The sequence below is a fragment of the Castor canadensis genome, chromosome X (assembly GCF_047511655.1).
Source record: "Castor canadensis chromosome X, mCasCan1.hap1v2, whole genome shotgun sequence".
Taxonomy (NCBI): Eukaryota; Metazoa; Chordata; class Mammalia; order Rodentia; family Castoridae; genus Castor; species Castor canadensis.
In genome coordinates, this window is record NC_133405.1 from 51,369,965 (window position 1) to 51,395,496 (window position 25,532).

The following is a 25,532-nucleotide window of genomic DNA, read 5'->3' on the forward strand; positions in this document are numbered from 1 at the left end:
CTTATAACATTCAAAACATGGGGGAAACCTTGCAAGGGCCAACCCAAAAAGTAAGAGTCCAAGTGTATAGAGGAAAACAGGGGCACATCCCATGTTTGAACTTCCGTGCATAGACTAGTCAGCTTCTAGAGTGACTAGAGCAGGGCTGTTGTCCCGTCATTCATGGTCCCCTGCTGTCTCCTGGGGAGCAGAGTTCTGCCAGGGAAGAATACAGGTATTCCAGAAGGTGATCTTGCATGGTGAGGCTGGGTCAGGGATGCATTCCCATTCAAAAGAGGCTGTCTTTACTCGGCTGTAGTGGATCCAAGGAGCAATCTCTGCAACTTTAACTACTGTGGGAGTAGACAAAATAACAACAAAAGGGCCTCTCCAATGAGGCTTTAATAGTTGGATATTCCATTCCTTTAGCCAGATGGCATCTACTTACTTTGACAAGTAGGCCACCAAACAGGGCCATGAGCCTAGTAGCTGTGTCAGGACCCCAATAGCTGTTCCCTTTCACTCATGGACATACAGGAAAAAGGGCTTCATCACATCTGGCAGGCCTAGAGCAGGGGCATTTGTGAGTGCCCTCCTGATTTCTTTAAAGGCTTTCTCTTGTTATTCCCCCCCATACTAAGAGTTTCTGTTCTCCCCTCTTCGTGGCTTCATAGAGGGGTTTGGTCAAGAGGGAGTAGTTAGGGATCCAGAGTCAGCATAAACCTGCAGCTCACAAAAACTCTCTGATTTGCTGGCAAGTCTTAGGGGCTGGGATGGAACAGACAGCCTGTTTCCTCACAGGGCCGAGCCTGCATTGCCCCTGGGACAGATGAAAGCCTAGGTATTTGACAGTGTTTTGGCAAATCTGGGCCTTTTTGCTAGAGACTTTGTATCCCTGCCTCCCATAAAAGAGAAAGGAGGAGGCAAGTCCCTTCCATATAGTCCTCCTGAGTTGGTCCAGCCAGCAGGAGGCCACCTACATACTGGAGGAGTGTGCAGCCATGCTGGTCAGCTGAGAAGGCTTTGAGGTTGGATGCCAAGGCAGTTCCGTAAATATGGGCGAATTTCTGAAACCTTGTGGCAATTGAGTCCAGGTTAGTTGCCCCTTTTCTCCATTATTGGGATTTTCCCACTGGAAGGCAAAAATAGGCTGGCTCTGTGGGGGCAGGCAGATGCAGAAAAATGTGTCCTTAAGATCTAGGCTGGTAAAAAAAAAAAAACTTTGCCTCAGCTGGGACAAAGCCTAAAAGCATGTATGGATTTGGGACTATGGGGTGCAAAGTGACAGTTGCTGAATTTACTGCCTGGAGGCCCTGAACTGGCCTGAAATCCTCAGTCCCCAGTTTCTGGACTGGTAATAAGGGGGTATTCCAGGATGACTGGCAAGGTCAGTGGATCCCATATTTTAGGAGTCTATCAAAGTGCTTTTGAATTCCGATCTGGGCCTTGTAGGGGATGAAGTAGTTTCTGGCTGATGGGGGTAGCTCCTGGCTTTAGTTCCACCACTACTAGGGGCACATTTCAGGCCAGACCTGGGGGTTATCTTCAGCCTATAAACCTGGAATCTGGAAGGGAAGCTCAGGAATCTCAGAAAGCCTTCCCTCAGGGGCATAGAGCCACCATTCCTCTTCTTGTGCAACTGTGAGGATTAGAGTCTTTGCCTCAGGTCCTCTCAACTTAAAGGCTGCTGTACCATCTGATTCAAAAGTTATGTGTGCCCTCAGTTTGCATAACAATCTCTGCCCTTCAGGCCCACAGGGCAATCAGGGAGATAGAGGAATTCATGCCTTACTTCATGACTCCAAAGATTGCCTGTTCAGGACACTAAGAAGGGGTGGTGGGCCCAGTCCCCTGTAGCTCCAATAATAGATGTATGCTTTTTGGAAAGGGGGCCCACTGTCACAACTGAATGTTCTGCATCTGTGACCACTAGGAGATCAACAGGTTGGCCCCCTATTTTCATTCGGACCATAGGCTCCTGGAGGCCCAGTTGAATGGAGTCCAGTCTGTCCTAATCCTCCTCATAGCCTTCCAGGCCTGCCAGTGCAACAATGTTCTCCTCCCAGGGACCATCCTCCCTGTGGGTAGGCTGATACTTTCCCTCAACAATTTGGCCTCTGCCTCTGGTCTGGGGGGCCTCTGGGAATCCCTGGCCCATTGGGGATATTCATTCTTCCAGTGCCCTTCTTGAGGACAGTAGGGACATTGATTTTGCCTAGTTCCTCCCCAGGGCAGGGGCGTCCTGGGGACATCGGTCACCATCTGTGGTGATTGATTCTGCCTCTGCCTGAATTAGCTTGCCAGGGCCTGCCTGACTGTTCAGCAAGGGCTGATGCAAGGAGGTCCACTTTCCTTTTCATCTTCCTGTTGGCCACCTGTTCAGCCTCCTGATCTCAACTGACAAAAACCTTTGTGGCCACCTCCAGAAGCTGGCTGGTGTTCATTCCAGCAAATCCCTACAGTTTCTGCAATTTTCGCCTTATGTCCCCCTCACCCTGGCCAACAAAACCCACATTAAACATCTGCTGGTTTTCAGTGGCCTCCATGTCAAAGGGGGAGTAAAAGTGGAAGGCCACACACAAATGCTCATGTACTGGCTGGGACTCTCATCTGGCCCTTGGAGGACCTCTGATGTTTTGCTAGTATTCATGGCCTTTTTCCCTCCTTCCTTTATGCCTCCCAATAGTGCCTCCTGATATTGCTCAAGTCACTGGTAGTTTTGGTCATCATTGGGGTCCCAATGGGGGTTTTCCTCAGGGAACTGAGCTTGAGCATATGCTTGGGCATTTAGAGTGCCCTCAGGGGCATGACCTTCTAACCACTTTAGAGCTGCCAACATCATATGGCACCGCTCTTCAGTATGAAAGAGTCTAAAGAAGATGTCAACAGTCTGTCCAGGAGGGTTTATGAGTCTGGATGATAGACTGCATCAAATCAATCAGAGCATGAGGCTTTTCCATGAAGGAGGGGGTATGATGTTTCCAGTTTAGGAGGTCTGTGGTGGTTAAGGGCTGGTAGACAAATATCCATCCTCCTTGTATTTGACTATCCTGGTCATAATACATTGGGCCTTGGATCTCCCTCAGGGGCATCTGCAGGGTGGTGGAAGTCTGAGCAGAGAAGGGGTCCTCATGGAGACTGGTTGGATGCCCCTGATTGAATGGGGGATATGAGGTGAGCACTGGCAGACTTGGAGGGGGTATGGGATCCATAGGACTCAGGGAGGTCAGGGAAGTTGAGGCTCCAGAGGCTCTGGGCCAGATTTTACAGGTGTGACTGTCCCTTAAGCTTCCCCATCTGATGTTGGAGGTGAGGGTGAGGAACTGGGTGCCAGTGGCAGAGCTGGATAAAGTGGCATATAGGGTGGTGGTGTTTCCTGGAGTTCCTCAGCCAGTACAGGCTCCTTTGTTTTCTCTCTACACTTGGAAGTCATGGCCATCCTAGCTACATAATCCTATAGGCCTCCTCCAGACAGGGTCTTAGCCATGTGGGCTGGCTGAGGACAGCATCCTGCCGTCAATCAATATAGGGAAACTGATCTGGGTGCCCAGGATTCCTACAACTACCCTATAAACTTCATTAATCACAGTTTGTCTAGTGACCCTTCCAGGAGCCACCCTACACCAAAGGTGGGCCAATCTATTTCACAAAGGGCCTTGAGTTTGTTAGGAGTTAACTTAGCTCCATAAACTCCATTAAATCCCTTTTTAAAGAGTTTAACCATACACTCCAATTTCCTCCCATTAACAGACATCAAGGCAGAAACGGAGGGGTAGAGGTTTTGGAGGAGAGGTAAGGGGTCCTCTTCTCCGATACACAGGGAAGAACAGTACGGCCCCTTATTGGTGTCCTGGATGCAGTTGCCCAGCCAGTAACTGTACCTACACAACATCTGCACTTGCTTTGTCTGTCTCCGGCTGCTCCCCTTGTGGGGATTTAGGCATCTCTTAGCATAGTGATCTGTATAAACCCTGGACCAGAGGCTCTGTTAGGGCTCACCCTAAACGATATGAGTTCGCCACAGACCCACAGATTGGGACACCACACTTGCTTCATAGCCAAGCTACATCTCATTCATACACATTCACATGCAGGCATCCAAGAGTTCCGCCCCACTCCCAGCATCTAGAAGTCATAGTTTCACTGTTGCTCAAAGTTACTCTAGTGACTCTGGGAGGTGCTCAAGCTCCCCTTCTGCCACTTAGTGGCAGGCCTAATATTTGAACCCGGGTTCTTACCAGTTTGACAGGGGGCACTCCCCTCACTGGTTCCTGCACCTCACTGGGTTTCATTGTGCATCCAAGGCCCTCACCCTGACTTGCCAAGAGGACAAGTCCCTCCTCCAGAACAAACCGTCCATTGGTGCCTGGCGGAATCACTTCTCCCGGTGGTCCAGGGGATGCACTCCAGCAACAAGGGAGATGAAAAACCACTGTCTCCAAAACCCTGGATGAGTCCCCAGAAATATTGCAGGATCCTCGAACAGAGACATAGGGCACTGAGGCAATTCAGCAGGAAGCAACATTTTCTTTTGCTGGCACAGACTCAGCAAACTCGAGTACAAAAGCTGAGCAACAAGAACAAAGGGGACTTACCTTTCATACCTTGCAAGCAGGTTACAGAAGCAAGAAGCAAGGTTTAACCCATATATGGATGCATGCAACTCTATCGGCTACTTCACCACCACTCCCAGTGCTATGTGACTTTCCTCACATTTAGATTCTTTAAGTTTTATCTCCCTACTATGCCATCCTTTCCCCTGTGCTACATTATCAGTAAACAGACTTGCTTGCTTATTTTCTGGCCCTCCTCCCTGCTATGCTATCAGCAGAAATCTCCATAGCAACCAGAATCAGAGTAATATAAACAAAATTAAAAGTGATGAATTTGTTGGGGTTCAATGTAGACATGTATGAAAGTTAAAAACTGCAGGGGGGGGACCAGTTATAGGGGACCTCACACTTATGAGAGTTTTACTGGCAGGAGCTTACAAAGTCTCACAATGAATATGTACAAAAATATCTTTGTGCTTCCAGCAGGAAAAAGGGAAATGAACCATTTTGAAACAGGCTAGATCATTCTATTCTTAACAAGGCCTGCCCTTAACAAAAACTGTTTTACCAGACTCTAATACCTCAGGGCTTTATCAGATTCTAACTGAACTGATGGAAAGGAACTATCCAGCAACAGCCTCCTCTGGCTAATTTGCCCCACCTAAAGATGGGGGAAGGGGTTGAGAAACACTTGTGAAGTTCTGAGCCCTGGGACACAAGCTAAGTAAAAGATGGTATCTTACTCATAGGTTACAGAGTACTTCTCTATTCCCCACACTTTACCACCACACAACTAGTGCCCTGTTTACTGGAGTTCCTTTTCCCCAGTACATCACATCTAGCTTTCCACAAAACAATTATAAGGCAGAATGAAAGGAAGAAAACACAGTTTGAAGAGATAGAATCAGAATCAGAATCAGATACAGGTATGGCAAGGATATTGGAATTATTAGACTGGGAATTCAAACCAATTGTGGTTAATATGCTAAGGGCTCTACAGGATAAATCAGGCAACATGCAAGAACAGATAGACAATATAAACAGAGACATGGAAACTTCAAGAAAGAAAGTTTTTAATGATACCCAAAAAACTCTGTAAGAAAGAATGTCTTTGGTGTACTCATTAGTACATTGAATGTGGCTTAGGAAAGAATCTTGAGCTTCAGAATGTGTCACTAGCAACCTCTAAAACTGAAAAGTAGACAGAAAAAAAAAGAATGAAAAATGATACAGAAGGTCCCTGCTCTTCTCACCAGATCACATCCATCTCCATTAAAAAGTCCTCATGGTTGTCATGGTTGCCATGATTACATCAGATCCTATGGCAACCATGATGCACATGCATCATGGAAATGCCTCCACCACAGTCCTCGCTTTTGTGCCCTTTCCTTTCAGGAAAGCAAAACACCTTCATGTGAGAAAGCATACGCATTAAAGAAATTCAGCAGGGACACAGGCATTTGGCAGAACTCTGCCAGGTTATGGGAAAAAAGCATGTCTCTGTTGTCAGGAATTTTATTAGCTTTAAAAGAGAAAATAGGGGAATGTTATCATGACAGATACTCAAGGATGTCTCCTTCGACCTTTGGAAATGAGTTAGCCCTCTGACCTGAAACATGGAAAACTGACACATTAGGCTAATTAGTTAGCCATCTGTGGTAGAAAACTAAGAGACTGCCCATAATCACAAGACTGATAGATCTAGGAACATGGAAAAATGTCATTTGAGCAATCCCACAGTTATTTCAGCAAATCAGGCCTAAAATAATATGATATTTAGTAGGCAGAAACCTAGCCAATTCAAATATACAATCTGAGGAATTCTTGTCCTCCATTCCAGATATTTTCTTCCATGGAGAGGGCATCCATTACTAACACACATCTAGCCTCTCTACATACTGACCCTTCTCCATCACAGGAAGGATTTCCCTGATTGGAAATTTAGGAAGAAGAACAGGAGTTGCACAGCCAAGGCTCTCTCCCTTTAGTCATATGCCTAGTAACATGCCTTGCAGGAGCTCTTGCTCTGCTCTACCCCTCAGGGTTGGGTCTTACCATAGGTTTACAGCTCTCTCCCTAAGTTTGCTCATTCCCCAACAATTCCTATGGCCTTTCTCCAAATTTACTGGGTGTCAATGAGACCCCCCCCCAAATAACTCCCTGCTCCAAAATTTGGACTTTAAACCAATTAAGAAATGTGACAAAATAATAAGGAGAACAACACTTCAACTTTGTTCCTTATAAAAGTGATATTGGAGAATGTGACTTAGGCTTGCTGTTGGGGCATTTAGTGTTAATGAACCTCAGGATTGAACAAACTCATCCCACCAGAAGGAGTGCACTGGACTGTCACAAAGGCCAAGGGCCAAACTTTGTATCTATCAAGTGTTTTGTGAAGAAGCCCTATTTGTGCCCATGGAAAGTGATGTCTGCCATATGGCTATGCTGTAGCATGAGGAAGTGTTTCAGGATATCTCATTGAGGAATACTTTCCAAAGTGAATAAATACTCCTTGTCCTGATTACACTCACCAAGAAACCCACTGAAGTTAAGGTTTTCTATATGGCACAGGAATCAATTTGTAGCAATATCTTCTCAATTCCTTAATACTAGTGACTGTAGTGGGGGCTTATCTCATGGAAGTACAATGGAATTCATCTAAATACCAAGAACAGGGTAAAAAGCACATATAGTGGAAATTTTTCTTAGAACTCTCTTTATGATGGAATTGATAAAATGTTCAGAAATCACACACACACAACACACACACATAGACCACAGACTATAGTCAAAACTATAGCAAGTCTTACTAAGCCTTCAAGGAGAATAGAATCCCCATATGACCCTATGACAACAGATCACAGAATACAATGAAAAATTCACCAAAACCAGGTGTTTTCAATGTCCATTTCTGCCCAATAAAACAAAAGCCATTTCTTTTCTCCCAGGAGTCTGTATATTGACTAGGCTCAGCTGGGTGTTTTGTGCTCTACATGGTGCCTATCACCTGGGATTCCAATCTTCTAGAGGTTCCACTCATCAGGAGCCCCCATGGAGCTCCCTCATGTTGATGACTACTGGTGCTAACATCTTCTGGGAGCACAGCAGGTTCTGTTTACTGTAGCACTTTGGTTCTACCTAATATAGCCTGCCGTGTGTAGAGGTGCAGATTTAATTTAACTTTGAATACTATGTAAATAATCATTTTTACTCTTCATGGAATGCAATATTATTTTGCTTATCTGAAATTGAGATACAAATGGGCATCCTGGATTTTCTTTTGTAAAATCTGGCAATGCTAGGGAATCTCTAAGTTTAACAACTATGAGAATTCTTCTAGTAGGCAGGACTATGGAAAACAAGCAGATAAGATTGGCAATAAAGACACAAGCTGGTAATACCTGTCTCTATTGGTTAATTTTATGTGTCAATTTGAGTTAAGGAGTACTGAAACAGGCAGTAAATCATTTCTGAGTGTGTCTGTGGGGATGTTTCTGGAAGAGATTAGTATTTGAGTCAGTAGACAAAATAAACAAGATCTCCAACAAATGTGAGCAGGTACTGTGAAACCTATTGAGTACCCAGACACAACAAAAAAGACAGACGAAATATTTATTGGCTCTCTCTTCTGAAGCTGCCCTTTAGACATTGGGACTCCAGGCTCATGGTTAAGCCTTCAAACTCTGAGACTTAATACCAGCAGCTCCTCAGGGACTCAGATGTTCAGTCTATGACTGAGGTTCCCCCATGGGCTCAGTTCCCATGCTGATGGACTGACTTGCACCACTGACATTCCTGGTTCTTGGGTTTTCTTGGTTTTCATAATCACATGAACCTATTCCACAGTAAATCTCCTCTTATACATCACTATATATCGTATTGGTTCTGCCTCTCTGAAGAACCCTGACTAATGCCCTGGTATCAGTAGAAATAAAGGGACAAAGGACACTCAAATGCAATGTTGGTACTGTTAAAAAAAAGGTAATGGGGTGGGAAGGCATTAAACAAGATGGATCCTGCACCTTGAACTCATACATAAGCAAAACAAAGGTCAACTCAATGTAAAGAGTAAAACAATCCCTAACCATGAAAAAGCCACCAACTAACCTCTAACTAAAAGTTTCACCTTGAGTTCTTTTGCCTACTTAAACCTATAACTCATGTCTGTACCCCAAATATGGCTGAAGATGGGTTGAGTACTTACTGTGCCTCTTTCCAGGGTGTGTCCCAGGCTGTGTAATGAATCTCCTTTCTCTGCCTTCAGCATGCTTCTTTATTTGGAGTACTGGGATGAGTGGCTGGACCTGCTATAAGGAATCCCAGGAGTTTGGACCTTAGGTCCAAAAGTCTGGTTTCAGCTTTGGCAAGCCATGCTAGGAGAAAATTAATCCTTTAGGTGCTAGCCACCTGCAACTTGCCCGCAGCTGTTGGAATTGCTTTTATTTCAGGAATCTCTTTTCTTGTATATCCACTTTGGCCAGCATCAGCTTCTTTTTACCATCATCTGGTGAGCTAGAGAAACAATCATCTGGACTGTAGAGGTCCTGAAGTCTGACCTTCATGAGTTCTCCCCATTGATGCACCTCGGGCCTTCACCTTCCTTTTCCTTGTTGCCTGGAGGCTCTTCTGAGCCATTTGGGGTTCATCTGAACCATTTGCGCTTGCGCTGTTTGTCTGACAAGGAATTTTGGATCCCTTGTTCAGAGACTTCTCTCAGCATTTGGGGTCATTTGAGAATTTTGTGCTAGCAATTGGCAGGAAAGGAATGTGAGATAACAGAGAACCCAGGGTATTTGTATTAGAGATCTCCGTTGTGAACTCCTTAAGAATAAAAAGCACTATGTCCATCTTGACCACCCCCCCCTCCATGGAGAATGATAGGTGACTAGACTACTAAAAAAGAGGAAAACAGCATCTAATAGTGCACTCAGAATTAATGTAATTGTGTTTACTTGTCATTGTGTGGATATTGTGTGCGTTCATTATTGTATGTCTCTGATGATTGTCTTGTTAGGCTAAAATTCTGATAGCTATGGCAACAGTAGCTATCTACTGGAGACTGAGACTGATTCAAAATGCTTCCTTAAGGTTGACTCTTGCTTCAGCTATCAAGCCTCTGAAAATGAGCCTTAAAAAAGAGCATGGGGTACATCTCAGTATGCTCCTGAAATTTTAAATAATAACTGACCAAAGAACTTGTGGCCACTTAATTAAAAGCTTGCATATTTTAAGCTCTTGAATCTATTTGGATTTAAATTGACATTTATGGCATGTCTAATTTAAAACCTTTTCTGAATATGCATATGTAAACATCTTTAGGATGATTCGTATAATAGAGTTAGTGTAAATTGTTCTTCTGTTCTTTCTCCCACTTCATCTGCTGCTACTTTTTAAGAAAACCAGTTTTTCACAGTTCTTATGTCAACCAGGTCTAACTAAAATGCAGACACTCAAAAATTATCCTCTGCCTTAGGACTAGAGAAAAGGATACTGTGGATAGTAACCTTCATCTGTTTCATTCTGTCGTAAGTATAATTAGCCTTCAACTCTTTTATACTTGGATCTATTAACAAATGTGTTTTTGTAAATTGCTTATTGTATAGAGAAACAGTTTGATTGCTTTTCTTCCCGAGTCTATATTCAAATATAAAGCTAGGAGAGTATTTTATTTTATTGGGAAAAGAAACAATTTTGTCTAAATTCAAATCTTTTATAAGTGCAAATTACAAAGGTCTTAAAGCTTATCAAAAGTTTATGTATGTGACTAAGTTCGCTGTAATTTAAAAATTGCCAAAAGAATTTTGTAAGGTCAAAAATCTAAGGTCAAACTTTAGTGCACTGAAGTAAAACTAAAACTTAAATCTATAATAAGCCTATCTTAATATTGTTCTGCTTTTAGTAACATTTGTAAGAAACTGGCTTAAAGCAAAGATTGTATCAAAATAATTGCTGTGTTTTCTGTCGATTTTGTCAAGCTTTTGACTACTTAGGAAACTAATCTTTAACTAAATCAGAGTTCATTTAAGTATCTATTCATGTAAAAGTCACTTAAATGACACCTAATAACTGTGTTGTGCAAACATATGCAGAGTTAAAAGTATGTAAGTTTAGTACATGTAAAATGACCAGCTAATGGTCTCTTTTATCCAAATGCATTGCATCTAAACCTTCTATATATAAATATTGTTAATATGACCTTTGGCATTTCTGTCATTTATGGTCAGTGCCATCCAGATGGGAGAGGCGTGCCATTTGGGCAGCCTTACTGCTTGGAACCTGAACTACATCTATTTGTCTTGGCTGGGTAAACATTGTCATATATATACATATACATATATGTCATATATATATTTCGGTTCACTGACATTGCTCTCCCAACTGATAAAAAAAATAAAAAAACTAAGGTTTTGGTAGTGCTGTACACCCATTATCTTGCCTATCAAGAGTCAAGGTTTTACTCCCAAGGGTAACAATTAAGTTAATATATGTGTATGATATGTATAAAGCTATAATGCTGACTGTTGCTGACTCTTTTACGTGTTAAATGTATTTATGCTCTTCAAGTAAGCCTACTAAAATACAACATCTAAAAATGCTATACTAAGCTATTATCCTCCAAATTAAAACTGTTAATGATGGTACACATTTACAGGTTTGTGCACAGGTATTCCCAAATGTATACAGGGAGCTTAATGATACTAAGGCAATGCTGTCAACTAACTGTTGCCAATTACTAAAAAAATAGACCAACACATATATGGGCAACCTTTTTGTTTCGCAATTGTCACAATGAATTACCCCCCATACAATGAATATATTTTAATAAAAATGGAAAAATCCAAAAAATAGACCAACACATATATGGGCAACCTTTTTTTTGTTGTTGTTTTGTTTTTTGGTTTTTTTTTCATTTTTCTTTTATTATTCATATGTACATACAAGGCTTGGTTCATTTCTCCCCCCTGCCCCCACCCCCTCCCTTACCACCCACTCCGCCCCCTCCCTCTCCGCCCCCCTCAATACCCAGCAGAAACTATTTTGTATGGGCAACCTTTTTTTTACAAAGTTGCAAACACAATTCAGTGGGTAGATGATAGTGTTTTCAAACTTTTTTGCTGTCACAAATGGATATACTCATGCACAAATATAAATGACCTATATATCATAATATATATAAAAGTCAACTCAAAATGGATCACAGGTCTAAAATAATACCTAAATGTATCATAAAGAAACCCACTAAATATTGTTTTATAAAGGGAGGAAACTGGGAGGGAGGTTAGGGGAATATAATAGAGGGAGTGAACTTGTTTGAAATACAATATAGGCATATATGGAATTTTCACATGAAACTCCCCTGTACTATTAATGAATCCTAAACTTAAAAAAATAAGAAAACATAGGAGAAAACACTCTAATCTTCATGACCATAAGTTCGAAAAGTATTTCTAACATATGACATGAATATCACAATCCATAAATGAAGAAACAGATTATTTGGACTTCCTTAAAGTTAAAGACAGCTGCTCTTCCAAATATATGGTTGAGAAAAATGAAAAGACAAACTCTTAATTTGGAGACAATGTCTGAAAGTAATGTTTTTAATAAGGCACTTGTATTTAGAATGTAGAAAATCACACAAAAGACAATAAGGAAACAGACAATACAATAAATAAATGACCAAAAGGTTTGAATGGACATTCCAACAAGGAAGGCATACAAATGTCAGATAAGCACATCATTAATTATTAGGGAAGAGAACATAACTATAATAAGACACTATTACACTCCCATAAGAATGGCCAAAATGACAAAGACTGGCCATACCAAGCACTAGAAAAGTTGTGGAATATGAAATTCTCATACACTGCTCATAGCAATGAAAAACAGTATGATCACTTTGAGCAGCTTGCCAGTTTCTTAGAATGTGAATCTTACTTCTATAACATGATAGCCATTGCCTTTCTAAGCATTTACCCCAGAGAAAGAATATTTATTCATAGCAGCTGTATTTACAAGAACCACAAATTAGAAACAATCTAAATATTCACCAACAGATAAACACATAAAAACACACTGTAGTATAGACATATACTGGAATACTATTCAGCAATAAAAAAGAATGAACTATTGGTAAATGCAACAAAATGGATATAAAGATAAGCACAAATACAGGTAAATGAACTCTACAATTCCATTTAAATATATCCCAGAGCATGAAATCTGATCTAATAGTGACTGAAGTGCTGAAGATGGTGACCACGAAAGAATCCATACCACAACTTCAAATTCCTAAAGACCTTCCCAACAACTGCGTGTTTCAACACACATGGGAGGGATACATGGAATCACTGACTACTGTTTAAGCAGGTGTTATCACTGAAGGTCCCAGCGATGCTGAGGGTGAGCGCTCTCACCCCCACGTCACACAGGGGGAAGCTGGGCTCAGAGAGTCCCTCCCTGTCTTACCCTCCCACACCCCACCTGTACATGGAAAGCAGCTCCAGGACACCACCCTCCCTGGGCCCAGGAGGGTCCCACATCTCTCTCTCACCACACATCCCGGCACCGAGTCCCAAAACGGGAAGGAGCCGACCTGGGTCTGTGATCCCTGCGTCTCTCCACCCCCCGGGGGGTTCATTACCCCCCACCGCGGGCACCCACACCCTCAGCCTGCTGCACACAGCTGGAGGCGGGAGCCTGCTCTGTTCCAACCAGTTCACGCAGGTCTCCATTACAAAGTCGTCATGGTCGCCAGGGTCGCTGTGATGACGTCAGGTTTCTATGGCAACCGCGATGCGCAGACTTGTCCTTCCCGCCGGAAATGCCTCCGCACAGCCCTGGCCTTGACTCCCCTCACCTTTCTCGCAAAGCAAAATGTCTTTACCCTGTAAACTTCATCTGAAAAGCGTAAGTAAGCGAGTCCAGGAGGGGACGCCATGGTCCCCATGATGACGTCAGGTTTCTATGGCAACCGCGATGCGCCTGCTCTTCTACACACTGGAAATGCATCAGCACAGCCATATCTTCTGTAAAGGCCCTTGCTTTTCCCTGAAAGCAAAGCACTTTCGCCCTTTGGAAAGCATTTACATTAGAGAATCTCGGCGGCGACACAGGCAATTGGCAGAACTCTGTCCAGGTTGTTGGAACAAAAAACCTGTTCTCGGGAAGGGAATTTTTATTCACCATAAACGGGACCTTAGGGGAGTAGTATCAGTGAAGGAGCAGGAGAATTATCAGTACACAGAGACCCAGGGTGTCGCCTGAGGCTCTTGGAGATGGGCTAGCCTCTGAGGGGGAACACGTAAGATACACAACACACTATGCAGTTAAACAGCTGTGGCAGAAAACTAAGAGACTGTCCACAATCACCCGACTCGATGATCTACGAACACCAAAAAAATGTCACTTAAGGACATTCACAGTTATTTTAGGAAGGTGGGCCTAGAACAACATAGTAATTTAGTGGGCATAAACCTAGTCAGTTCAACCACACATTGGTTTATACTGAGGAATTTTTTTTTATTTTATCGTTTTTACATTTACTCACATGTGTATACGCTGTTTGGGCTGCCATACAATGCCGCCCCTCACACAAACACTCCCTTCCCCCTGCCCCCTTCTGGGTAGAACCTGTTCCTCCCTCTTGTTCTCCGATTTTGTTGAAGAGAAACATAAGAGAAATATGTAGTAACGTTTTTGCTAGTTTGAGATAAGGATAGCTATACAGAGAGACTCCTAGCGTTGTTTCCATGCACTTGTGTATTACAACCCGAACTGATTCATCTCTACCTGACCTCTTCACTACTTCCTGGTCCCCTTCGCATAGTGGCCTCTGCCAGTTTAAGATTACTATATTCACTCCTCTACAGTAAACACATCAACCATATTCAAGTTTTAGATTTCCTTCCCTTTCCCTATTCCTCCTGGGCATGTTCTCCCCTTGGTGTGTGACCCATGTCCAATATTACTTCATTTGTTTCAGGTCTCTAATCTGCATATGAAGGAGAACATGCAATTTTTAGCCTTCTGAGCCTGACTAACTTCACTTAAATGATGTTCTCCAGTTCCATCCATTTACTTGAGAATGACAAAATTTCATTCTTCTTTGTGGCTGAATAAAATTCCATTCTGTATAAATACCACATTTTCTTAATGCATTTGTCAGCAGTAGGGCATCTTGGCTGTTTTCATAGTCTGGATATTGGGAATAGCGCTGCAATAAACATGGGTGTGCAGGTGCCTCTGGAGCAACCTGAGTCGCATTCCTTTAGGTATATCCCTGGTTATCAATCCTTTGCCTGATGTATAGCTAGCAAATATTTTCCCCACTCTGTGGGTGGTCTCTTCAATTTAGAGACCATGTCTTTTGTTGTGCAGAAGCCTTTTAATTTCATGCAGTCCCATTTGTCAATCCTTTCTTTTAGTTGCTGGGCTGCTGGAGTTCTACTGAGGAAGTCCTTACCTATTGCTTCCAGAGAATTCTCTGCTCTTTCCTGTACTAACTGCAAGATTTCGGGTCTGATATCAAGGTCCTTAATCCACTTTGAGTTGATACTGGTACAGGGTAACAGGCATGGATCTAGTTTCAGTTTTCTGTAGGCAGGTAACCACTTTTCCTAGCAACTTATGTTGAAGAGGCTGTCTTTTCTCCATCGTATATTTTTGGCACCTTTGTGAAAAATAAGGTGGGCATAGCTGTGTTGATTCATATCCAGGTCCTATACTGAGGAATTCTTATCCTCCATTCCAGGTATTTTCTTCCATATGGAGGGACATCCATGACAAAAACACATCTCCCTTTCTACACACCCATTCCTTTATTTCAGGAGTGACAGTCAATTTAGAAGGAGAAATAGGGACCGCACACCTCAGACTCTCTCCCTTCAAAACTCTTGGTAGTAAGCTGCATTACAGGAGCACTTACTCTCCTCTACCCAACAGAGGTGGATCTTAAATGGCTCCACAGCTCATCTCTTTGTGTTTTTATGCTTTTACTTCAAAATGCTTGTGTGTTTAAGGGGCCCCCAAATACCTTGTTGCTCCAAATCTGAGCTGTATGTTAGTTAATAGTTGGAACCAAAAAATAAGAACATTACACTGACTTTGTTCCTTGTAAAGAGGAAGGGGCTGGGAGGTATCTCAGTGGTACAGAGCTTGCATAGCATGTGTGAGGCCATTTGCCTCGACACTACAAAGAAAAAATGACATGGGAAAACATGACTTAGATTTGCCATCAAGTGAGATTCCTATTAATGGTTCCCAGAATTGGACAGACTTACCTACCCATCAGTACTGCACTGGGATGGTCACAAAGACCAAGGACTATCATGTATAGCTATTTGCTGTGTACTGGTAGCTACGTGTGTTTATGTGCCATGAAAAAGTGACTTCCTTGCCAAGAACTAAGAGATAGTGTTAAGAACAAGTTCTTTCAGAAACCGTCTCAAAGCAAATAAATACCCTTGTCCTGACTGCATGCTTATTGAGCAACTTATTGAAGATATGGCATTCCATATGGCTCAGGAGCAGTTGATGGTAAAAACAAAACAAAAACCCCTCTCAATTCTTTAAGACGAGTGACTTCAGTGAAGATTCATCTTATAGAAGGAGATTGGAAATAGCTTCTAAATTTTAATAGTGGGTAGAAAATTTTACATCATCAAAATTTCCTTGAGCAGTCTCTTCAAGAAGGAGTTGATGGGATGTTCAGAAATGTATACCTATAAATAAACCAAAACATATGCACTATATTATATATAAAAGCCCCCTCCTCAAGTCCTCAAGGATAAGAGAATCTGTCTTATCCAGTGATAAGACCACAGAAAAAGAAGGAACATCTCCCAAACCATAATATTTTAAGTAGTTATTTCTGCTCAACAGTACACTCCCCTAAAACAATAGCCATTTATTATCTCTTAGCAATGTGTGTGCTAAATGGGCTTATCTGGGTGTTTTGTGCTCCATATGTCACCTGGCGCTCCCATCATCTGGAGAACCCACTTATCTGGGATATCCCGAGAGTTCCCTCAAGGATGACAACTGGCGCTTGAGTCTCCTGGGAGGTCAGTAACTCTGTTCCCTGGAGCACCTTGGTCCTCCACAGAGCATTTCCTATGTAGAGATGCCAGATCAAATGGAGAGCACCCAGTCAAATTTGGATTCCATAAGAACAATCAAAACTTTCTTTTTGAGGTGGGGTATTTCTGTGTTGCTTGGGTTGGCCTCAAATTTCTGGACTCAAGCAATCCTCCTGCCTCAGCCTCTAGAATAGTTGGAACTACAGGCTGTGCAGCCACATGTTACTACAAAGAATATTTTTTCGTGGTAGTAGGGTTTAAATGCAGTACCTCATGCACTCTTACTGCTTGAGCCACTCTGCCAGCCCCAAAGAATATTTTTTTAGTGTTAGTGGGATAGTTAATTTTCTGTAACAACTTGACTGTGCCACATTGTCCAGATATCTGATCAGTGTTATTCTGGATATCTAGATATCTCATCAACATTATTCTCCATGTCCATGTAAGGGTGTTTTCTTGGAGGGATTAACATTTAAATCAGTATACTTTGAGTAAAGCAAATTACCCTGTATGATGTGGGTGGGACTCATCTTGAAGTAAGAAGGAATTTGGATAGCAAACAGCCTTCAGACTTGAACTGCAGCAATGGATCATCCCTAGTCTCCAGTCTGCTGGTCCATCCAGCAGATATTGGACTTCCAGTCTCCATAATCATGTTAGCCAATTCCTGAAAATAAATTAATTCTCTGTTTGAGAACACACACTATCGATTCCATTTCTCTGTATGTGGCATGCAATATTATTTTGTTTATGCAATATTCTTTATTTATATTTGCTAAATCTGATAACCCTAGCAGAGAAGTCTCTGAATATGTAAGTTTAATAATTTTGTGAGATGACACAATGGGGCAGGTCTTGATAAAAGGAGTAGATCAAATTGGCAAAAAAGACACTATCTAGTGTTGGTGCAATTAAAAGGGAGCATATGGGCTGGCAGTGGCTCAAGTGGTAGAGTGCCTGCCTAGCAAGTGTGAGGCCCTGAGTTCAAACCCCAGTACTGCCAAAAAAAGGAAACAGACTTTCATATACACTATTGGTGGGTCCATTTACTGAGGCCAATATTATTACATAATGATTTTATTGGCCATTGATGTAGAAGCCCTGTTTCCACCAAGGGAATTCCTGGTGAGTGTTTAGAAGAGGCTCATTGAGGTCATTCTGAAGTGCACCCTGGTGACGGGGCCCTGGTTGAAAGGGCAGATCAAGGTTTCACAGGAGTTCCCTGCTCCACAGAGAAAAGGCAACAATTTTTTTAATAAAGCAGACTGTTAAGAGGAGCCCAGTTCCAGGTTCTTCATGTTATTGTCTGTATTTAACCCATGACAAACCTGCTAGTGAGTTATCTTCTTTCCATGGATGTGTGTGATTCCAAAGCTCATGCTCCTAAGCACAGAGGCCGATAGCAGAGAGGATGTTTACCAGGCTCACTGCCAGCATCAAGGAGAGGACTTGACAGTCTGGGCACTGTGAGTTGCTGGTAGTAGATCTATAGTGAATGTGTCAGGACACATCCTATTGAGAAGGCTCACAAATATTCTCCCTATGTTTATCTCCTTGCATTTCCAGCCAGGAGTTAGGGTTGGTACCCACTCCTAGCGGAAGTTTTTGGCTGGGTTAGAAGCAGAAGCTAGGTCTTAAGCCAGTGTTTTTTCTATCCTTTATGAAAACGTAAAACTCATGGAAAGTATCCTATATAACTTATGAAAGAGACTCTAAAAACAGAGAAAAGGGAAAGGAAGGGAGATGTCCCCCACACAAGGATGAGAAAGGAGATCTACAGATCCTTCTAAGAACAGGGACCTAACCACTGCCCTATATCAAACTTGGGCTGGATCTTGGATGGTTCATCTCAGCCATGATATATATGGAAAATGAATTTAAATACATACATAGCCTCCAGCCCCATCATGTACTAGACAGACTTTCCTGTTTGGATGGAAGGATGGATGGGGCAGATTCAGGAGGCCTGAAGGCACAGAGCTGCTAGAGCCATGATCGGCTTAGCCCTAAGCAGTGTAGACAGATGAGTGATGATGGTAGGGGTCACCTTGCAGTGTGTCAGGAGGATGAGTTCCGACAAATGATTATGTTTTGTCAAAGAAATGATCATTTAACATTTTAAATATTTACAAATATTTACTAGCTAGTTAAAATTTATAATCTCTACTAATGTGTATACCATACTGCCGTAAGTATTGAGAGCACTTGTTTCTGAAGATCTGCACAATAATGTATTTCCCAACATTATGATTTGCCAATGTAATACGCCAGCTTGGTTCTCATTTTTCAGAAAGAAAGCTTGTTTTTCACTTTTTCTCCATTTTATTTCTATATAAATTGCCTATTTCATAATTTCCCTTCTAAATGCAGAGACAGTAGTCCCTTTTCATGCCACTTTTCCACAGCTTATAAGTGGAGAAAATGGGTGTGCCTATTTCAGCTGCTCTAAAACACAACATATGGCAAGGGGAACACAGAGGCAGATACCAGTGTGGAGCTGTGAATGTGTATTTGTTATCCTCATGTTTCTTCCATCCTGCCTCACATCAGATAATCCAGTACTTCTAGACAAAACATGCACCACAATTGTCCATGTTTCATGTAGCAATATATACATATGTAATAAATCACTAAAGAAATGTATTAGGAATGCAATAAAAATGACTGAGCTTAAAATCTATATGTATTTATTTCTTATTAAGGGTATACAGAAGTATCGTAAAGTAGTTTTATAAGTTTTTTGTCTGAGTATTTCATAACAAGCACTGTTTCTATGAGTTATTCCAGTTTTATTCCTATTATACAGAAGACCCATCTTCATGATGTATTAGACTGTACTGTCTCCTTTCTGGGTTTCAATGGAAGTGTGTTAGTCAGCTTTCTGTCACTGTGACAAAAATACATGAAATAAATCAGCTTAAAGGAGGAAAGGTTTATTTTGTCTCACAGTGTTCAAGGTTTTAGTCCATGGCTGGCCCAGTTACTTTTGGGCCTGTGGTGAAACAGAATATCATGGCAACAGGAAAATGTAGCAGAGGAGGCCACTCACCTAATGGAACCAAGGAGGGAGGGAGGAGGCGAAGGAGGGAGGGAGAGAGAGAGACATGGATGAAGGGGCCAGGGTTCCAACACTCCCTTCAAGGCCATATTCACAATGACCTAATTTTCCTCCATTAGACCTCACTTCCTAAGCATTACACCACCACCCAATAGCACCACATGCTGACAACCAAGTCTTTAGCATATGGATGTTTGGGAGACATACAAGAAGGTGTCAAAATGGAAATTAAAAAATAGCAAGGCAATGATTTCCTTCTTAACTTCCATCATTCTTAGTATGCTATCTTACAAACAAGTGGCATCAAAGGCTGCATACCTATTCCATCCTTAATGCTTGAAGACTATAATAATCAACCAAGAAAACCCTGGGAGAAAAAAGACAAAGATGTTATTTAAAAATAAACATAAAGGTTACATGCCATATAATTATGTATATACTTTCTTTCCCATTGCTTCAAGTACAAATGGTCTTTGTGAGATATTCATGTTTAAGTAATCTCCTGTGGCAGGGAGAATGAAGGGAAGAATTCTTATCTATATTCATATATGTATAATATATTTGTTAAACTATTATATATTGCATGCTTTCTGCAGTTTTGCTCATTTTACTCATAAAGGCTCTCAGATACAAGACTTGATATGTTCATTTTATGGATGACCAAGGTCAGGCTCACTAAGGTTAAGCTACCACTACAAGGTCATTTCTATATATTATAAGACACATATATATTCATACACACATATATGTTCTTTACCTATATTATCAGGTTATATATAACTTTCAACAACTTACCTTTTCCACTCAGCATCCTAACCCAGTATATTAATTTGTATTCTTTCATTTATTGAAAATTAGGTGTATTTTGAAAGTTTAATTGGAAAAAATATTCTCTTTCTGTGCATTATGTTTATGTCATTCGACTATTTCTGTATTCATTACTAAGACTTTATTCCATATCAAGATACTAAGTAGTGAAATTAAGCATTTAGTAAAAAAAAGAAACCATTGGAACAAAGCAACCAAATTTTGGTTGCTACTAAACTAAAGGAATAAATAAAGCATATAATGTAGTAAAAGACTGTATGTTTTTTATTTAAAAACAATTCATCAGAACTGAACACAAATTACCAAAGGCATTGATCATATTAATAAAAGTAAATGGACTTAATCTATTAAAATAACAATACTTTCAGACTACCTATTGAGGCAAAATTCAAAATTATGTTCTTTCAAGACATATACCTAAAGAAAGTATTGACAGTTTAAAAATATTAAATGAGTAAACATATACCAGGCAGTTGCCAGTCATAACAAAGTAGGGGTAAGTGTGGGGATGTAACTCAGTGGTTGAGCACTAGCCTAGCATGAGCAAGGCCCTGGGTTTGATTCCCAGGAAAGAAGAGAGAGAGAGACAGACAGACTGACAGACAGAGACAGAGACAGAGACAGAGAGAGGAAGGAAGGAACGAAGGAACAAAGGAAGGAAGTAACGAAGGAAGGAAGGAAGGAAGGAATACTGATTGTAGGAAGAAAGTAGGGGTAAAAATCTTGATAATTAAGAGAGAATTCAGGCTAAAATGGATTGAAAGATACCAAAAGCACAGCTGATAAACCTAATGGCTATAATTTATAAAACAAATGTGAGCTATTAATACTTGAATTCTCAATCACATAAAAATATTGATAGAGCCATAGCTACAGTAGGTGCAAGTAGAAACAGGAAGAAATATACTAAGGACAGATGATTCTAACATACCTGTCACAATCCAAAAATGTTCAAGTGAAGCAATATTTAATAACTATACAGAAGACCAAAGCATAATTCCAAAGGTGTCTTATATATACTGAATTGTGAAGCTTATCAAACAATATATGCACTTTTTAGGTGAGTGTGGGACATTGTGAAAACTGACTCTAAGATTAAAAAGAATCTTGGGAACAAATGGAAATATGTTAAAATTGCATACTTTGATGAATACAATGATAATTAAACATAAGAGAATCTATAGCTACTGTAGTTATTAAAGTATATTATGAAATATTAAATACCTACATTAATAATAATGCAAATAAGTGAATTTAACATTCAATATGAAAACTTTAATTTTAAAAAAGCATAATGTAAGCCAGGCGTGGTGTTACATACCTGTAACCTCAGCTACTTGGTAGGTGTAGATTGGGAAAATTGTGGTCCAAGGCCAACCCTGGACAAAAATACAAGACTATGTGAAAAATAACTAAAAGATAAAAAGAAAGAAAGGCTGGGGGTATGCCTCAAGTGGTAGACATGCATAAAGTCCTGCGTTCAAACCCTAGTACTGAGAGAAAGAACAACACAATGTAAACTAGAGGAGTAGATGGAAAGAATAGTTAAATGCAGAAATAGAAGTGAAAAGGTTAAGAAACATCCTCCATATTCAAGATCAGAAAGTTGGGATGGGAAGGAAGTAAAGAGTGGTGTTCTAGACGATGCACTTAATATCGTGTTGGGACCATGATCAAGGTTACCCCTTGAACCCCTCACAACAATCTCTTGAGTGTAAGAATTATAATGTGTGTATGTCTATATATACATAAACATATATGTATACATATACAAAAATATATATGTATACATATACAATTATGAAATGCTAAATTAGCCAGTTGGAGAATAAGAACACCTACTTTGTTTATGGGTGTGCTTGTATGTAATGAAATGTGAAAAACAACAGCACATTTTATTTAGAGAAGCCATCATACAAAATAAAAGGATCAATCAATAAATAAGAGTGATAAATACCTAGCTCTGGGGAATGAGTATGTGTAGGAGAGAAAGAAGAGGTGGCAGTAAGGGAGGAGAAAAATTTCTTCCTTAACCTGGATTAACTTTATAGGTTTTAAAAGTCCTTACTTTTAATCTGAAATATTTCCTAACCAGCAAAGGTTTTAGGGAATAAAGCTTTTTTCTCATACATATAATCCATACTAATCTTTGCAAATGTTAACTACTGGACCAAGTACAAAGGTAAAAATATCAATACCCAGCAATACCATCATGAATTAAATTAACATGATATAACATGTTAAGGATTATAATTAATGTGATAAATTATCCTATGCCATCTTATGGCTACATTGTACATGCACATATATATTTGTATTATACATGCATTATATGTTCATTTCACGTAGTTATTATAAAGTATATGTACAGTTTAGTAACCTGAGTGTTGTTATTGATTTTGTTTTCAATTTATGTATTAACACATGGATGAAGCATTCTGACTAAACGGCAATGCAAAGATATGATTTAAATTTACGTTTCAATGAACCCCTTTGTCAGGTAGCCTAGTCAATTTCATGAATAGTACATTTGATTGAAAATGCCTTACCTGTCACCTAGTAATGTCTGGGTCTGTTCATGATGTTTCTATAATCATACTTTCATCAGCATGTCAACCACTCTTATCAATGGTCATAAAATCAAACATTCATGGGACTTTGTTATTATCTGTCAGTGTAACCTTTATTCCTGCAATTCACCCTTTTGAAGGGTGGTGGAATAATAATAATAATGATAAACAATAACAAAAGATGCTAACAATTGTAGGGCACATAGTAGACAAATTGCTTGCTCGAGATCATACAACCAGCCAGTAACCATTCTCAGGGTCCAATCACAGTTCTTGTGACCCCAAAGCCTCAAAGACCCCCTAACTGCTATTTCTATATTGAGTGTACTTCTGTGTTACACTAGAGACAAACAAAGGGAAAGTGCTCACCAAAGGTCCTGTGGTCAATAGGTGTGCCTGACATCTGGGATACAGGTCTGATGACTCCCATCTTCTAACTAACCCTTTGTTATTCTTTGCTCTTCTGTACTAGTTCATCTTCCTGGGGCTTAGTTAGAAATTCCTCCACCAATATTACACTAGAAAAAAATAAAACACCAAAAAGTTAGTGGAATTAAAGGAATGATGTGATAAGAATAAAGTTTACCTTTTGATGCCACATTTCCAGATGCTTTCTGTTTCAAATAATCTATTTCATGGGACAAGGGTATTTTCTCTTGGAACCAGCAATCCATATTCTAAGAATCTATCCAAAAGGTACAATGCAGAATGACAAAAAAGCACAAACACAAAGTCATTCTTGGCAGAACAAATTGTAAGAGCACAAAACCAGAAATGAGAGAGAAGTTGGCCAATAAAAGGTCAATCAAGGAGGAAGATGATCCAAGACGGCAACCAGAATACAGCCACAGACCTTCTGACCTCCATGATCCAGAGACTTTGAGGAGAAGCTGGAGACATGCTTGACTGAGGTAAAACACCAGGGAGAGCTGAAACATCAGCACCCTGAACCCCTAGCTCATGGGAGGCCTCTCCACACTACCATATGCTAAAAGAATAACCGGCGCTGCACGCCAAGCCCCGCCCCATAGGCCCACGGAGCTACTGCTCCGCACACAGTGGGATCTCTGATCCTCTGGCCCTACTCCTTTGCCCCGCCAGGGCTGTGCTACCCCAAACTTCCACCCCTCAGACCCGCACGATCTCTGCCAGAGGAGCCCTTAAGGCCTGCCAAGACAGGGATCCACAGACATTCACGATCTCTGCCAGGCCATGCCCTCAGGCCTGCAAAGGCCTGCACAATCTCCATTTTGCTGGACCTTGCCCGCCAAGCCTGCCACACCCGGGATACACACATGCATGATCTCTGTTCTGCTGGGCCGGGCCCTCCAGGCCCACACAGGCCTGCACGATCTATGCTCTGCTGGGCCACGCACCCAAGGCCTGCCACACCAGAGATACAAACACCCAAGATCTCCGTTCCTCTGGGCCAGGCCCTCCAGACCTGTCAAGCTGGGGATCCACAGACACACAGCATCTCCACTCTGCCAGCCTGCGCCCTTCAGACACGCCAGTACCATGCTCCAAAGGCCTGCTATTTTACCTCAGCTAAAGGCCTCCACCCGTAGGCCTGTGGGACCCAACCCACCTGCCACTTGCCACAGGAAGGCTCCAAACCTACCTAAGAAACACACACAGACAGGTCTAGAGGATAAAGAACTAACATGAGAACAACTAAGACTGCAATTCTACTGTTCCAGACTGGTGATTTTTTTTTTACCCCTTTTTAAGGGATTTGCTGCCTGGTTTGCTGTTTGACCATCCACCATCTCTCCCATTTTGTGTTTCTTTCTTTTTTCTCTTTTCCTCTCTTCTCTATTCCTTTCATCTTTCCATTTCTCTCTCTTTTTTATCCTTCTTTCTTGGTTTTGTTAGTATTAATATTGTTACCCAGCTAATACTAAATTACACATAGTCCAGGGACAGAATCAGTACCTAGTGGAAATATGGGAAGAAGAAAAAGAGAAGGAAACCATTCTCTCCTCAAAATTAAAGTAGTACAGGATTTAGAGCAAAATGAAGAAAACGGATACCCAGATCCAGACTCCAACAAAACAAAGATAAACTATACCAAGAAACCCAAAAAGCCCACAAGAACATTCTTAAAGAAGAAATCCTACAAGTAATTAATGAGAATTTCATAGAGATGTTCCTAGACATGGTCAACCAAAATGTACAGGAGGCACACAACAAATTCCAAGACAAAAAAAACCAAAGACTATGAGAAAACCCAGAAACAAATAAATGAAATCATAGAAGCCCTAAATAAACACCAAACTGAAACTGAGACCACCATAAACAGAGAGAGAAACGAATTAAGGGCAAAAATTGACAACATTAAAGAGGAAGAAACCCATGATATGGAAAAACCTTAGAAAAAAGAATGAAACAGAAATGCAAAACACAATGGAAGGGCATTCCAGCAGAATAGAACAAACAGAAGACAGAGTCTCAAAATTTGAAG

General features: G+C 41.0%; 1 long non-coding RNA gene across 1 annotated transcript; it reads right to left on the bottom strand.

Moving 5' to 3' along the window:
* Nucleotides 1–19,531: 19,531 nt before the first annotated feature.
* LOC141419654 (uncharacterized) lies at nt 19,532–20,425 on the bottom strand. The gene is made up of 2 exons (XR_012444273.1): nt 19,989–20,425; nt 19,532–19,661 (listed from the first exon to the last, which is right to left on the bottom strand). It is a non-coding gene; the product is annotated as an uncharacterized lncRNA (long non-coding RNA).
* Nucleotides 20,426–25,532: the final 5,107 nt, after the last annotated feature.